Here is a 17645-nt window from a genome sequence, read left to right as displayed (position 1 = left end):
ATGGTGGTTATGTTGAAGTCTACAAATTTGAGCTTTATTGTGCTAAAACTTAATGAATTATGCTTTCAATCACCATTTAAAGTTTGCTTCTATTATATGTACATCCAAAGTTATTAAAGTTTAAAGTTGCACAAGGACTTTAAAAACACCCTCTATATATCCTAATAGTGTCCATTAAAAATAAAAGACAACAAAACAAAACAAAAACCTTCCAACCTTTTCCTTAAGAGTTTCATCTTCCTGGTTTACAGTAGGAACTTAAAATTTAGCAGAAGTTAGATCTGGGTCAAGAGGGTGTCTTTAGTAAACAGCAGTGACACATATTTGCAGTGGTAATCCAGGTGTGCAGAACCTGGCTTGCAGCTGGAGTGTGGCTCTGGCCAGCCGGGCTCCAATTTCAGGTGGTACACACTACAGCTACATGCACCACCCTGCTTTTTTCTTGCGTGTATTTTTTTGACACCGGGATCTCCTGGTGTAAAAAAACCCAGCCACACTGCTAATTAGCATTGGAGCAAATGCCTGTATGTGTGGCACATGTAGTTTGTGACACCACAGCTGAGTCTATGGCACTGCAAACTGCACATGCCCGCTCTTACCCATCTAGTGCCCATCTAACCTGTTAAAAATGGAAGAAATTCTAATACGTGAGTATATAAACATACTTTTTAAAAAATCAATCCTTTTGCTGTTGCTGTTGAATTTCCAATTCATTATGGATTTCACTGCCTGCTTGCTTTGCAGTGTGGAGAGTATGAAAGAAAAAAAAAATCCCCAAAAGAGCAGTGTCTTCAGAAACTTCTACGAAATATAAATAGCTCATATTAACTCTATTGAACTTGTGTTATAATATGAAACCATTTTGTGGGTCTATTTCAAACTAATTGAATGTTTATCTGAAAGCCTTCATTATGCTAATATTGATAGGATCCATCTAACACCAGCTTCTGTTGGAGTAAAATGACTCATTTTAATGTAGGTAGTTCGCGGAGTCCTATTGCCCAGTAATATGAATTTAATGACAGAAGATCTCAATCAAACCTCTATGATCTCCAGAAACCTCTGCAGTTCTTCCAAAAGTTATTATTCCCCAAGCATGTTTATTGGCCAAAGATTATTTTATAGGTAAAAAGCCTTCATTATGCAGACATGGACAAAGGACTAACCTGGAGCTACCATCTAAACAAATTGTAGTTACTGAATCTGCCTCCCATTAATGTTCAGCGCTAATGTAGTTTGGACATCCTGTTTTTAACATTCATACTCCTGATGCTTAAAATAAGTCTTCTACAGTCTCCTTTTACTGTTAACCTTTAGCTACTTTCATTATATTCCCTCACAGGCTTTTTCCCCTCTTGGTCACTTAGCAGATTGCATCTGCCATTCATTATGTTGAAATTAAATAGTCATGAAAGCTGTTGGCCTAAATGTGAATGTTGAAGGTGGACTTAAAAATAATGGTGCTTTCCTGCTATTGGCTGGATGGCATTTTATTAAAGGAATTTGCAGTTGTGCTGCTTCAATCAGCAGCACTTTAATTCCAGTACTTCTGAGTGGGTATAGAATAGTAAAACAAAAGGACCTAATGGTTTGTCCTGGGTCAAGTAGATTTAGAAAAATCTCATTTCCTCTAGGGGTTTTGGTGGCCTGCAAAGAATATGATTGTTTCCCCCATCATTCTCTATTTTGTGTATCCATGGTTGTCTTTATATAAACTGCCAAATTCATGTAAAACAAGCTATTAGTGTAAATTTACACTACCAGTTCTTTTACATCAGCCTGGTTGCAAAAAGAGAGCTTAGAGTTAATTACATTTATATCTACACTATGAGTACAGTTGTTTATAGGGATTTGATTTCAGTTGAGGTTCATGCCTTGGCTGAGTGAGGATCACAGCAAGTTCCAGGTCTGTGGACAGATGAAGCCAATAAAAGTCCTAGACACAACTTTGCACAGCCCCCTCTCCATGCTGCTATGACCAGTCCTGTTTGGGCAAGTGGGCTGTCTTTTCTTCTTCTATGGACTGCTGAGGTTTTGGAGGTCTCTTCCTTAGACTGCAGAGAAAAGACTCTCAATAGTCTATAGGTGTGTCTGTACATTGCCCTGTGGTGACGGTGCTACTGTGTCATGCTTTAGTACTTCCTTTGGAAAGTATTAAAGCTTGGTGTAGTAACCACCCATACTGCATTGTGCATATATCGCACAGTTAGTTTTAGCCACTACTTTGCCATAGTGGTGCGCTAAAACAGAGGAGCATGCCACTATGGTGAAGTAGCTGCCAGTCACATGTAGACTCACGTACGGCAACATAGCACAGAGATGCACCCTGTGTATAGGACCCCTTCAGCACCACTCAGTCAGAGACATGGTGGGGTGTCAGTTATAAAGTCTTTCACAGAACCATGAGTTTGATTGTTAACACAGCCCAGTAAAATGAGCTGGGCAGTGCAAGCTTCTCTGAGCTACTCTTTTATGGTGTCTGCAGACCCAGGCAAACTTCATTGCATTGGCTACACTCAGGTCATCTTTACAAGTTCTTCTTTATGACCGTAAGGGCTAGTAACATAACGTTTAATAAAAGCAAATAAAATTAAATTAAATACATTTCTAGCATGTATGATTTTAGGAGTTGGGAACCTAAGCTGCCTATACACTTGCTCAGAGAAGGGGGAAGGGACATTTTAATTAGAGTGGTTTCTGGACATCTGCTCTAATTAAAACAGCCCACTGTCACATGTATTAAGCCACCCACCCATATGCATAGGGATAAAATATTATTTGGGGTAGCTGGGGGTGTGGTGTGGAGTATGCCACCTGACCCTTGCCCCTCCCTCCTGCATGGGTATAGCAGGGCCAGTGGGCACTGCTGCTGTACGCAGCAGGGGAGTATGTGGTAGGGGTGCTGGGTGTGGTGCTGCAGTGGTGGCACATGGCAGTGGCACAAATGGAGCTGCATTTGGGGGGGATAAGCCCCATTAGCCCCAGCCTTCCACCACCAATGCTTCTCACCCCCCCCACCATGTTTCAAAATGGTTGTGGGGGTGCTTTAACTAAAGCTCATTCAACAAGGTTTAGTTAAAGCACCCCCACAGCCATTTTGAAATGCAGGGTAGGGGTGGGGGAGTCTTGTGTACACATGACAGTGAAGCAACACTGGAGTGTTCTAATTACAACACAAATGAGCACGTCTATAGGTTTTGGTTCTAAAACTCTTATTAGTGAGTCACATTGAAAGATAAAGTCCTGACCATGGCTGAACAAATTATTTAACATCAAAAATTTACTTAGTGCCCTGATTCCTAAGTTAAGTTTTGCAGCACACTAGGGTACTGTGAGATCCTTTTAAGAGTGTCACAGGGTGCCATATGATACTAGTAACATTAGGGGTGCAAACACCTACACATGATTCTCAAGATAAACCAGAGATTTCAAATAGGAATCCATGGTATCAGAAACATTATGACCTGTTTGGTCTTTCTTAGTTTGTTGCAGCACAATAATAACTCTATTATTTTTCCAGAGTCAAAAAGCAAGTGAAAGCTAAGACCTGGCAGTTTCTGGGGGGTGTCTTGAGTCTAATAATGGTTAAGAATCACTATATGAAGGTAATTCAAGTGGAATTGCAGAAGCCTGTGTCTATCACTAGGTGGTAGTGGTGGTACAGAAACAATCCAAGTTGTTCCTTTGCTTGGTAAACAGAAGCATTGATAACAGTATAGCTGTGAAGTGATTTTGTTACAAAATGCATATTTGTACTTTTTATTTTTACTGCTCAAGGTGTATTTTTTGCTGTTTTTCAGATTTTTGTTTTTGCTTTTCAGGAAGGTAACTGTATCTTCAAGCATCAAATATTGTAGAGTTATATTATGTGAAAAGTTAGCTAAACATAGCTACTCACAAAAAACTAAAAACAGGCATCATGGAATGAAATACTTATCAGCTGATAATTTTTTAAGAGTGGCTTACAAACTCTTCTGTACCAGAAACTCTCTCACCTTTATAGGGTAGGACTTCTGAAGTCTTTTGTAAAAAAAAAATATTAGAAAAGACTTGGACTCACCAGAATCTGTCAGATCACAAAGGTGACAAACTGGCTACATACAGGCAAATGTCAATAGCTGCACTCCCACCCACAAACCCTCCTTAAGGCACAAACCCTCCTTAACTTCAGGCCTAGTGTTCTTCATACAGTAAAGGACAAAGATTTAGGATACAGGGATACCAATCCAAGCTCTGCCCTAAGCTGTTAGGTGACCTTTGTCAAGCCACTTTTCTCCCCTTTGCCTCTATTTTTCCTACATGTTAAATGAGAGGGATGATCTTGGCCACCTTTACAAAGCACCTGGAGGTCTGCAGCTGGTAAAACCTAATGATTAGGATATTGTGCACAACTTCCCCACAGGCCCTCCTTTTTATCCATTCTAGCAGCCTACTCACAACCTGGTTGCTGCCCTCTGGTGGGCGTCAGTGCACCAGTTGAAAAGCACTGCTACAGTGACTGAAGTTAGATGTATCATGCATGTCTTGCAAAGAATGATGACCAGTTTTCTTAACTTGAAAGAACATGAATTTCAGGGACTCTCTGGGGACTCCAAGACCTGGAGACACAACCCTGAAATTAGACACCAGCCCTGAAAATTCAAGATAGTTGATTGCCTTATGTATACCCCCCTCCAGCCCACTCTTGCCTACTACTTCTTCAATCTAGTAAGAAGCTAGGACAGAACAGGTGAGCATTAAGCCACAAAGTTAGAGAAGTTTTTGCCTTCCCGCCACTGATTGGCCAAGGAGTTCTGGTGGTGAGGGGGTGCACCAGTCAGCAGCAAGCAGCAGGATCATCAGGGCCCCTTGGCCAATCAGCAGTGAGTTGACAAAAACAGTGCCATTTTTAAAATTGCAGTTTTTGTTTCCCTGCTGTTAATGTCCTTGGGCAGAGCGGTGCAGTCCCACCTCTAAACTCGCCCACCATGACTTGATATTTAAAAGGTAGAATTCGTTCAATGGGATCTTCCCTTTCTGCTGGGCTGGTAGCTCTGGCAAATTTCATCCATCCTGCTCTTTGTGGCATCCCCCGCCATCCTAGTGCACTGTCACCACTTTCACAAGTTCTAGTCTGTCAGTCATGTCTGCCCCTCTTGGCACCAGCCATGGACAGCCTCTACCCCATGCAGATGGATGCCATCCTAAGTAAGGCCTCTGGGGACTATTGAGAGCTCCTCTACCCCCACACTCTCTCCACCAGCCTCCAAGTCTTAAATCAGTTACCTGTGCCCCAGTTCAGACTGTGATGACTTCAAAGACACCCAAACTTCAGGCTTAGGCTGGAGTGTATTCCATACAGATAGGCTCCCATCTTCCCACCCAGGATCCCTAAAAGCCCATTTCAGACAAACAAAAATGTGGGCAGAATTGCTGCCCTTCTGGTCCATGCTCCTCTATCTCCCATCAGGAAGGCTTCTTGTTCACTTCTGTCCTTCTCTTATAGCAGCCCCTGGGGTATTCCAGCCACTCAGGGATGGGAGCTTCCGGTTCTCTGGCATTCCAGTCTTGTGCAGGTGAGTAAAGCCTCTTTGATTGATGAACATCCACAACGAGGCAGCAAGTCCTGGTGTGTCAAGTCCTGAGCATGCCCCCAGGCTTCCCTTGTTTCCTGCTCAGGGCTTCTACTGTTGAACCCTCTAGGCATCTCCCCTGTGCTTTGTGCCAGCGCAGCCTATGTGATCATCTCTGTGCTGACATACATGGCACTCTGGCAAAGCTGGCAGTGACAGAGACTGGATCAGCTCCATGCCAGTGGGGGCAATGTTCAAGTGAAGCCAGCAACAATGGAGACAAGCTCCTCACCTCGCTTTGGTAAGGGGGAGGGTACGAGTGCACTTGCTCTCACCCCGTTCCCTCTTACCTTGCTACATTAGTGTATTCGTAGATTTTCAGGACTTGAACAGGGTGAAATAGAATTGCACTCAGGTACCTAAATCCATTTAGGTACCTGAAAGGTAGAACAGGAGTAGACAGACACCACAGCTTCTTTGGCTCAAACAAGATTCAACAGAAGTCAACCCAAGTAAGATTTTCCTGAACCTCCATCCCTTTCCTGGGATTCTAGATGAGTTGTACCAGATGTAACATTTTTTATGAACCATATGCCCATGCAAAAGCCAGCCCCACATCCCTCTGTGTACAGAAACCTGTGAATTTTCTTGATCATAAGTAGGAAAGAGTCCCAAGACCATGGTAGGGAAAAATGCTGCTTTGCTCCAGTGGGTTTCCCCCATGTATATGTGTACCCTTTCCTTGGTACACAGTTTAACTGATAATGCAGGCATGTCTGTGGCATAGCTGCTGCTTCTAGGGTCAATCTGGCCACCCAGATAATGATTCTACTCAGTCCTGCTATTCCTAATAGACCCCACCACTCTGCAGTTCTTCTTGGGATACAAGCATGCTTGCAGGGCTCCCTTCCCTCATCGAGGTCGGGGAGTTCATGTAGGCCTCAAGCTGGAGAAAAGAATATGGACAAGGGTGAAGAAAGTAACACGAGTCTACATAACAGCCCTCTCAAGAAGACTGTCCCATAAAGGGCATCTTTATTGTCTTGCTGCCCTGCCTGCTTTCAGAAGGGTTTAGTCTTCAGGGACCCACTGCACACTGTGTTCAGACCAGGACTCCAAGCCCTATTTATCATAACTAACATGGGTGAAGAAGGCTTATGCATGCTGGGTGCAGGTAGAGGGAAGGGGATTTGTATGCTATGAGAAATAGCAGCCGACTATCTTTTAACAAGTTGCCTATGAGTACGGTCATCTTAAAATCAATGAGAAGGAAGCCACTGTCATCCAATATCTATTTTATGAAGAAATACACATTAAAAAGTCATAGTCAGGCTTGGCTTGCTACTTTGTAGGCATGTCTACATGTGCTATTGATGTGATATAGGCTTACTGCACATAAAATACTTCATAGTAGACCTTCCCTGGGAGCACATCTACATGCACATCCTGTTAGGAGAAAATCTACTCCCAATTGAGCAGTTCAGTACAGGGCTGCTCCTGCCGTGCTCTGCACCCCCCCACCCTTCACCCCCACAGCAGCAAGGGGGCACTCCAGGCTCCCCTGGGGTGCTAGCTCATGGGCTGGCAGGGGGCATGGGAGCTAGTTCAGATGTGCACAAGGCCAGGAGAGCACTGCTGTCTGCAGGAGCAGTTGTCCCCTGGCCCCAGGCACATCAGGAGGGGTCCTGATGTGCATGGGGCTGGGAGAAAGCTGACACTGCAGCCAGCATATGTTTTCTGGCCCCATGAACATTGGGTGATGCAGTTGCCACACCTGGGGCAGCAGGGCAGAGGAGAATGTATGGGTACTGGCCACCATGGAAATGTAAAGATAATAGAAGTGGGTGTGTTTCCCATGTAGCCTTTAACTGGTCAGATGATATAGTTATGATACATTTACAGCTGATTTATAAAAGGCTAATAACAGATATTGAGATGGTATCCTTTGTAAAGAAAGCAAAATGACTTTTTGTCAACAATCAATTATTGTGTGTTAGGTTTTGGACATTTCAGGTTTTTGACAGAAAGTTGAAATTTTGACATTTTCCATGGAAAAATAATTAAATCAAAACTCTAACTTTCTACTAAACAATCAATTATGACTGAAAAATATATTTTGGCCATGTATAGTAGCTCTAGGAATCACATAAAGAGAAGGTGTTAAAGATTGTTATAAGCAAGGGCTACAAAGCAACTTATCAACCTGTTTTACCCTATCACACTCTCTTATAATTGATTAACATATACAAATTACTATTAATCATTATTAATTTTGTCTACATTTTCCCAAAAGAGCAGAGCTCATATTTAGAGAAATAAGTGGCTTTGGTTTAAAATATTTAAGTAACATTTTAAGCCTTTTTTGAAATACTTCCTTCAAAATACTCCTTGTCTTGAATTTTATTTTAAAGCTGAAACCAGTCTCATTTTTGCAAAACTTGCTCTGCAATTTCTTAATTTATTTATTTGAAAACGATGCATATTATCAAGCCAAATAAGTGTCTTGAAAACAAAAAAATTCACGCTTTTTCAAGCAAATGTTTATGGAGTTTCATGCAGCTGCAAAATATTGTATGTATAGAAAATGCACAATTGTATAAATTATAGAATTATCACAAACATATTAATGGGAAATGTATGAAGCAATGCAGAGCCCTAATGAATAATTTATGTGGGGTCAATTAATAGTCTTATCTCTTGTCTGAGTCCTCACCTAATCTGTTGAAATACATTGTTGTGATTGTTAATGTCGATTCATTTTAAGTGAAGTGTTTCATCGGCATGGGACAGAATTGAGCAACGTTTGGAAATGCCTGTCCCACATTTTGAACATCTGTGTCCCACAATGGGACAAAAATTCTAATTCTAAAATTATTCATAGAATGAACATTTTTTTTAACGTTTTGATTCAGAAATGTTGATATATTTGATTTTTTTTTACTAAAAATGAAATTTTCCTATTAAAATCATTTGGGGAAATTTCATTTTCTATTAGAAAAGTATTTGGGGGAAAATATGGTAACCGCTTTCAATAGAGCTCTTACCAGTGTTTTTTTTTAAACTCCTTTCCTTTTGCTTGTGCTTTTTTTCTCCTGTATCATGCTGTGGTACTAATGAGATGCTGTGAACGCAGGAACATTTCTATTTTTGCAGGAATGCTTAGAATTTTCAAATCCACAATATATGGTTATTTTAGATATTTATGAATAATTTGTACACCCAGCAAGCACCCACCTATGGATAACTCATAATAACAATGATTAATTCTAAAGAGAAGAACCTCGGAATTCAAAAAGTAGAATTCAACACACTGGTTCAGTAAAACATAATAGTTTTCCCTACAAAGAATGACTTTTCAGTCTAAAACCTTTTTGTTTGTTTTCTTTCTTATGGTAATTCAGAAACTGAATTTATTTTAAGTAAAACTTCTCTTTTCAGATATCTTTTTCTTGGGAGGCAGAGAGGTTTAAAAAATAAACTGAAAGAAAAATCCCTCAATAAATTACAGTTTTGTAAACCTTGGGCAAACTATTTTTTAGCCATCTTTATTCTGAACATTATTTGATCAGACATCACAATACATCTGATGATTGGTAAATAATTGTATTTTACAAGTTTTACAGTATTTTAACCTTATTTGACATTTGGAAACACTTAGGAACAGGTTGGTTTATAGTCTACATTTTTCAGAATTGGTCAACTGATTTAGAGTGGGCAACTTGAGCTACCTAGAGCCACTTGTGAAAGGTATTTAGGTGCCTTGCTCTCACTGATGTCAAAATCTTGAAGGGTTTGGGTCCCTCAGGATTTTCTTAGGGTTTAAGCACCAACAGCTCCCACTGAAGTTAGAGAAATTTGCCTTAGCTAGTGGCAATAAATCATAGCCTGAGTGACTGGACCTAGTTGTAGTTCAAGAGAGAGAGAGAGGTGATAGGAGGAAGGGAGAATATCATATAAATACCTCCTAGGCTGAGGTGGAACCATGGCACTATGGGTAAAACTGGACAGAAACTCATGATGTATGGGTTCTTTTGCACAGACTTCATTTCGGAGCTTGAGCGGTCATTGTGTCTTTCTACTCTCACCTCCAGAACTTTGAAAGTGGAACAACACACGTCTTCTGTCAATGTAGATATTATTTTGGTGCAGAAGCTCTCTCTCCTTGTGGACAGCGCTTAGCCCAATGGGACCCTAATTTCAGATAGGGCCTCTAGGAGATGATGATATGAAAATAAGTAACAACAATAACAGAGTTCAGTGGCAGAGGAAAGGCTGTTAAGACATCTTGACAATTCCATCAGCATGAGTCTAAGCCTTGCTTTGGGCTTGTGGGCCATGCCCTCATGAGCAAGGGTGTGTGGTAGCTGCAAGGGAAAAAAGCAGCCAGACAAATTTGTGCTGCTGCTTTTTGCCCCATTACACACCCCTGCACTTGGGATCAGCATGGGAAAAATGCTCCAGGTGGGATAGGGGAGACTGGGTCCAGCACCTGGGCTGTCCCCAGTAGCCTACCTGGGATCTTGACACTCCAGCAGTGGTGATCTGGGTGCTCAGAGACTAGCTGGTAGACAGAGCATGGCTCTGGACACCCAGGCTTCTGTTTCAGGCTCCAGTTTCTGCCACCACATGCACCGCCCCACTTTTTTCTGGGGCAAGTTTTTTTGACAATGGAATCTCCTGGTGTCAACACCCACCCTGCCTCCCCCCCAACCACCACCACACTGCAAATTAGCACTGCAACAAATGCCTGCATTTTGGTGCATGTGGTTTTCAGTGCCTCAGTGGGTCTGCAAAACCACAAACTCTACGTGCACACTTGCCTGGACATGCCTATGCTGTGCAGATTTTAAGCTAATCACATTGGCCCTTTGTGGACTTTTGGCTAAGGAAACTGATATCCCTAAACCATGTTAGTCTAATGCGCTGACAGGCTTTGGATGCACTTTTGAATAACAATATTTATCCTAGCTGGAAGATCAGAAGGTGAAGACAGGTGGACAGAATAAAGATCTTGGGGAAAAAAATTTGATAAACATTTTTTTTTCTCCCAAGGCTAAAATTGTTTGCTTATTTTTGAAGTTATCTCTTTTACAGATGTGCAATCCTGTTTCAGTTCCACTGTAGGGAAGCAATACATTTCATGAAGGCAAGAAAGGAATCCCTGCATCAGAACTGACGTATTGTGGGCTCCTATGTTATCCTCTGCTATTCTCAGGGGTTCTTTCTAAGGTCTCAGATAGAAAGCATCCCTCAGGGAAAAAGGAAGGAGGACTTAATCATTCAAACCTGGCAAACCTTGGGTGTTATTCAAAGAGGATCCAGTGCTTACTTTTTAGGGTTTGTTTTTTTTTAAGAAAAACACAGAGCAGGGAAGGTGTTTTAAATTTCAACCCTTCAAAATTCAGAGTAAATCTGCTCACGTACAAAAATCAGCTCCTTGATTGAGTTGTTTCATTAGCTATATGAAATGAGACAAGTGAAACACTTGGGAAACCAGTGAGATTTAGAGGCAAAGAGTGAATTCAAAGAGATGATTTGAAGGTTATATGGTAAAACGCTCAGTTTCTCCAGCTAATTAGGGCTGCTGGGACTATTAGGTAATGTGCAGTTTCTAGGTCATATTAAGTTTAGGGGCTTCTTCTTTAACCAATTGAAAAATAAAATTTGGCTGAACTACTCTACAATGCAATTATGTTCCCTCTAGGTTATCTATCTTCATTTTTTATTGCCATGTGCTTAGCAACCAACTAAGGAAGAGGGCAGAAATTGAAATACCCCAACTATTAAAATCCCATGAGCAAGTTTGGGTTTTTTCCCCTTTACATTGAAAGAAATAACATTTTATATTATAGCTAAAGGTATTAGCTCCATTGTGCACAATGACTGAAGGTACTGTGAATCATCTACCACACTAAGAATACCTATAAAATAAAATTTCTCTGTAGACAAGTACAAGTCAGATTCTTTGCTGTGCTAATGTAGAAGAGCTCCACTAATTTCAGTGGAGCTACCCAGGTCAGTGCAGCTGAGGATCTGCTTAGTTTAAGGTACACCAACCAATTCCTCTGCATACCCAGCCTTCTTTCTTGAGAAGCAGGGTTTAGACTGAAGCATATATCTTTTCACAGGGTTGTCAGTACCAGGACACAAAATCAAAACCACTCATAAGCTATATATGCTGCTGGGGTGCCAGGTGTTGAAGGTAATGGAGTGGAAGTCATACACAAAGACTTTTTCCTTGGCTGTCATTCCGGAGCTGGTGGTGGGGACAGTATAGATGTAGCCTAAGCAGCCAAGGTACTCTTAAAGCAGAGCACCTGATCAGCACCCCTTGCTCTGTGCTGTTCCTAATGCTTCAATCTAATCCATTCACTTCAAGTGTGTGTGTGGAAGGAATAAGTCAAACAAGGAATGGAGAAGGGCTTTTAATGCATTGTGAAACAAGCCAATTGGGCAGAGGATGCCAGGCTATTAGACCCAGCAAAACTCTCTCCATTTGCTTACTGAAAGAAACAAGAAGACAAATTCCAGCCTAGCCCACCACTACAGTAGAAAACCAGGTAGAGCTCCATGGCTGGGCCTGTCTTCATGGCTTCCCAGTACAATGAAGAGCAATATGGTGGTCTACCCAGTGGTAGATCAGGAGAATTGTATAAAATGAAAATACCAAAAAAAAAGGGGGGGGGGACCTGACACCTGGCAATATATAGGCATAGTTTCAGACACACAAACATATGGATGCTCCTCAAGGTCTCCACTCTTCTACAAACCATTCAGTTAGCATTGCCGGGCTATCACAAGACTATACCTTGTCCTCTACAATATGGGAGTAAACAATGCATTTGACTCACTTATCTGTACATCCCAGCTCCAGGATGATCCAGTTAACAAAGGAAACAGCTACGCTGGATGTGAAAGGGACTTTGGGGTGGGGGTGCTTTCCATTGCTAATATGCACAGAGCTGCCCATGATTGGGATGGCCAGACTGGTGCAGGATGTCATTTAAATCATTGTGACCCCATTGCATCACCTATAAAAAACGGTCTCTGACTTTTCCTTTTGCCTGGGGGCACGAGTATGAGATGGGGGTTGTGACCTTCTGTCCCAATCCCAGGATGGGGAGGAGGGGAGGCAGACATTTTTTTTGCCCAGGTGGTGCCAGTTTGGCTTCCAGGCTAACAGCTGCAGCTGGCACTATTCTCTTTTCCTGAACAGACCCACTTCCATATAGGAGAGACCTACCCTCTACACAGTTAGGGTAGATGCACATAGCTTCCCTAACAGGATTCTCCAATCATAATAAGCATCCCTGATTTCGTTGCTCCACTTCGCTGGCTATGGAAACACTCTATAAGTGCCCCAGGGTGGGCCTTCACCATAGAATCATAGACTCATAGAAAATTAGGGATGGAAGGGGCCTCAAGATGTCATCTAGTTCAACCCCTTTCTCAAAGCAGATCTATCCCCAACAAGATCATCCCAGCCAATTTTGTCTAGTAAGATCTTAAAACCCCCCAAGGATGGAAATTCCACCACCTCAGTAACTTGTTCCAGTGTTTTACTACCCTTGTTGTGAGAAAAAAAATTCCTAGTATCTAACCTAAAGTTCCCTTGCTGCAACTTGAGACCATTGCCCCTTGTTCTGTCATCTACCACCATTGGGAACAGTCTAGCATCATCTTCTTTTGAACCCTGCTTCAGGTAGTTGAGGGCTGCTATTAAATCCTCTCAGTCCCCTCTTCTTTAGACTAAATAAGCCCAGTTCCCTCAGCCTGTCCTTATAAGTCATGTGCCCCAGCTCCCTCACCATTTTTGTTGCCCTCCGCTAGACTCTCTCCAATTTGTCCACATCCTTTCTGTAGTAGGGGGACCAAAACACAGTACTCCAGATGTGGTTTCACTAGTGCTGCATAGAAGAAAATAATCACTTCCCTTGACCTACTAGCAACACACCAACAAATGCAGCCCAATATGCCATTAGCCTTCTTGGCAACAAGGACACACCGCTGGCTCATATTCAGCTTATTGTCCACTATAACCCCCAGGTCCTTTTCTGCAGATCTCCTGCCCAGCCAGTCAGCCCCCAGCTTGTGCAAGTGCATAAGATTGTTCTATCCTAAGTTCAAGACTTTGCACTTGTCCTTGCAGAACTTCATGAGATTCCTTTTGGCCCAATCCTCCAATTTCTCTAGGTCACTCTGAATCCTAGCCCTACCCTTCAGCATATTTACTACTCCCCACAATTTGGTGTCGTCTGCAAACTTGCAGAGGGTGCACTTTAAGCCATCTTCCATGTCATTGATGAAGACATTGAACAAAACTGGCTCTAAGAGGAACCCCTGGGGCACTCCACTTGATACAGGCTGCCAGCTAGACATTGAGTCATTGGTTAGTACTTTCTGAGCCTGGTGTTCAAACCAGTTTTCTATCCACCTTATAGTCCATTCTTCCAGCTTATACTTCCTTAGTTTGCCTGCAAGAATGTTCTGGGAGACCATATCAAAAGCCTTGCTAAAATCAAGGTACACCACTTCCACCTGTCTCCCCACATCCACAGAGCCAGTCATCTTGTCATAGAAGGCAATCAGTTTGGTCAGGCATGATTTGCCCCTGATGAATCCATGCTAATTTTTCCTAATCATTCTCTCTCCCTCAAGTGCTTAGAAATGGATTCCTTGAGGATCTTCTCCATGATTTTTCCAGAGACTGAGGTGAGGCTGACTGGTCTGTAGTTCCCCAGATACTCCTTTTTTCCTTTTCTTAAATATGGGTAGTATGTCTGTCCTTTTCCAATCATCCAGGACCTCTCCTGATCACTATGAGTTTTCAAAGATGATGACCAGTTGCTCTGCAATCACATAAGCCAACTCCCTCAGCACCCTCAGGTGCATCCCATCTGGCCCCATGGACTTGTATATGTCCAACTCCTTTACATAGTCCCTAACCTGTTCCTTTGCCACTGTGGACTGCTCACCTCCTCCCCAAACTGTGCTTCCAGGTGCAGGAGCTGACCTTGTCTATGAAAGCTGAGGTGAAGAAGGCATTGAGTACTTCAGCCTTTTCTGCATCCAATGTCACAAGGTTGCCTCTCCCAATCACTAAGAGACCTACACTATCCCTGATCCTGCTATTTCTACCAACATACTTGTAGAAACCCTTTTTGTTACCCTTCACATCCCTGGCTAGCTGCAACTACATTTGCACTTTGGCATTTCTGACTTCATCCCTTTATGACCCAGCAATACTCTTATAGTCTTCCCTAGTTACTTGTCCAAGTTCCCACTTCTTATAAGCTTGCTTTTCATGACTTCATATATTGAAAAGTTCCTTGCTAACTCAAGCTGGTCTTCTGCCATACTTGCTAGTTTTCCTACACATTGGGATGGTTTGTTCCTGCACTCTCAGTAAGGCTTATTTAAAGTACAGCCAGCTCTCCTGGACTCCTCTCTTCCAATGACTGGTTTCCCAGAGGGTCCTGCCAATGAGTTCCCTTAGCGAGTTGAAGTCTGTTTTTCTCAAGTCCATAGCCCTTACTCTGCTACTCTCCATCCTTCCTTTCCTCAGGATCCTGAACTCAATCATCTCATGGTCACTGCTGCCCAATTTGCCATCCACTGCTACATTCCCCACCAATTCTTGCCTATTTGTGAGCAGCAGGTCAAGAAGAACACATCCCCTAGCTGGTTGCTTCAGCACTTGCACTAGGAAGTTGTCCCCAGCTCTCTTCAAAAACTTCCTGGATTCCCTGCACACTGCTGCATTGCCCTCCCAGATGATGTTGGGGTGACTGAAGTCCCCCATGAGAATCAGGGCCTGTGATTGGGAAACTTCTGTTAGCTGTTTGAAGAAGCCTCATCCGCCATTACGTCCTAGTTCACCACTAACTTCTCATTGTATTGGGAACCTGTGAAGACAGGTCAGGCCATGGAGTTTGACCTGGTTTCCTAGTCTTGTGGTAGGCTAGTCTGAAATTTGGCTTCATATTTCTTTTGATGTATACTTGGAAAGAACTTTCCTAAGTTTAACTGACTGGCATCTCTGCCCCATTGGCTTGGTTCACAATGCCTTAAAAGCCCTTCTCCATTCCTGGCTCCAATCATTTGTTCCAATTCCTCTCCTTTTCCTAATAAAAAGTTTAGTTTCAAAGAAGACTAAAAAAGTATATGACATCCTCTATTCAATTACAAAAACTGATCACTGCCCATTTTTTACTACTAATAAAAGCTATTGAAGTAAAGCATTCATATCTCATTAACGAAATACAGGCAGTAAGTCACCTTGAGAATAAAGTGTGTGTGTGTGTGTGTGTGTGTGTGTGTGTGTGTGTGTGTGTGTGTGTGTGTGTGTGTGTGTGTGTGTGTGTGTAATTAAACCCTTCCTAAGGAAGAAAGTGCAGTGATCACTTGAAAAATTTGAATAGAATATTTTTTGTTGAATGTTCCTAGTCACTATGGGCCAGATCCCCTACTGGTTTAAGTCAGCATAGGGCTGCTAAAGTTAATGGGTCAAATTATCTGGAAGTATTAATCCACATTCTACATCTGCAAGTGTAAATATGTGTACTGCACCCATTAAATTCAGTGAATCACATTCCGATCTGGTGTAAAATGCATGCAGTTCCATTTAAATAGCTCAATTATTTGAGACTGATTTAGTACCTGCATCTAATAGAAAAGGGGTATTAAACTCAACCCAGGCCCTGGCTGGATACAGACTACAGGGCAAGTGCATGGCAAACAGGTATGTTGGAGGTAGTGAGGCAAGCAACTACAGGCCAAATGGCTGCAGGATAAAGGGCAGCAGGCCAAGTAGCTGTCAGTGCCAGGACATGGGCAGCCAGGCCAAGGATCCAATATGGGATTGATTGCTATATTATGGTGTACCCCAGAGTTGGCAAGGGTAGCCAGGCAGTCAAGAAGAGGGTGAAATCCACAAGCAAGCCAAGTCAGTAAACTGGAGGTCAGAAAGCAGACGGAGTTGCCAGAGAAGTTATCTTAGAAAGGGAAAGCTTTGTTGCCCAAACACTTTCTGTTCCTCTCCTGGTTTTATGTAAGAGAAGTGAGGAACCAGCCACTCAGCTATCAGGAAGTGAGTGGCAACTCAAGCACTGATAGAGGCTTTAGGCAGGCCTCATCCAGCCTTTGTGAATAGCAGCAGGCTGGAATTTGGGGTAGATGGCTATTCTGGTCAGACTAAGGCCCAGGGTTCAAAGCTGCAGACCTAACAGCAACTGTGGTGCAAGCAGGGATGGGTATGCCTCCACTTCCCCCTCTGATGCTCATAGCCATGTCCAGAGTGGCCCCAAATTCTAAGGCAAGTCTCAGCACCCAACTTCCCAGGGCCACCAGAATCCTAGTGGACTGCATAGAGTGGTTCTGGGGGTTGTATCTGGTCTGTGGGCTGTATTTCATAGTATTTCATAGTTGGTAGGGTTGGAAGGGACACGAGCAGATCATCAAGTCCGATCCCCTGCCATGAGCAGGAAAGAATGCTGGGGTCAACCTGGCAATGTATCTATCTAGCCTCCTTTTGAAGACCCCCAGGCTAGGAGTGAGCACCACTTCCCTTGGAAGTTGGTTCCAGATCCTAGCTGCCCTGACAGTGAAGTAGTGCCTCCTGATATCTAGCATGAATCTATTCTCCATCAACTTATGGTTGTTATTCCTTGTTACTCCCAGTAGTGCTTAGGGGAACAGGGACTCTCCTATTGCCTGCTGGTCTCCCTTGGCCAGTTTATAGATGGCCACCAGATCCCCTCTCAGCCTTATCTTGTGGAGGCTGAACAGGTTCAGGTCCTGTAGCCTCTCCTCATAAGGTCTGCCCTGCTACCCCCTGATCATGCAGGTGGCCCTCCTCTGGAGCCTCTCAATATTGTCCTGAAGTGCAGCACCCAGAACTGGAAGCAGTACTCCAACTGCAGCCTGACCAATGTCATATAGAGGGGGAGGATCACCTCCTTGGACCTGCTCATGATTATTCTGTGGATGCATGACAAGGTGCGGTTGTCATGCATCCTTCCTGACTGCGTCCTCACATTGGAGGCCCATGTTCATCTTGAAGTCTATAATGACTCCAAGATCCTTTTCTGCCTC

The sequence above is a fragment of the Crocodylus porosus genome, unplaced genomic scaffold, assembly GCF_001723895.1.
Source record: "Crocodylus porosus isolate Cpor-Errol unplaced genomic scaffold, CroPor_comp1, whole genome shotgun sequence".
NCBI classification, from domain to species: Eukaryota; Metazoa; Chordata; order Crocodylia; family Crocodylidae; genus Crocodylus; species Crocodylus porosus.
This window is presented reverse-complemented; position numbering follows the sequence as displayed.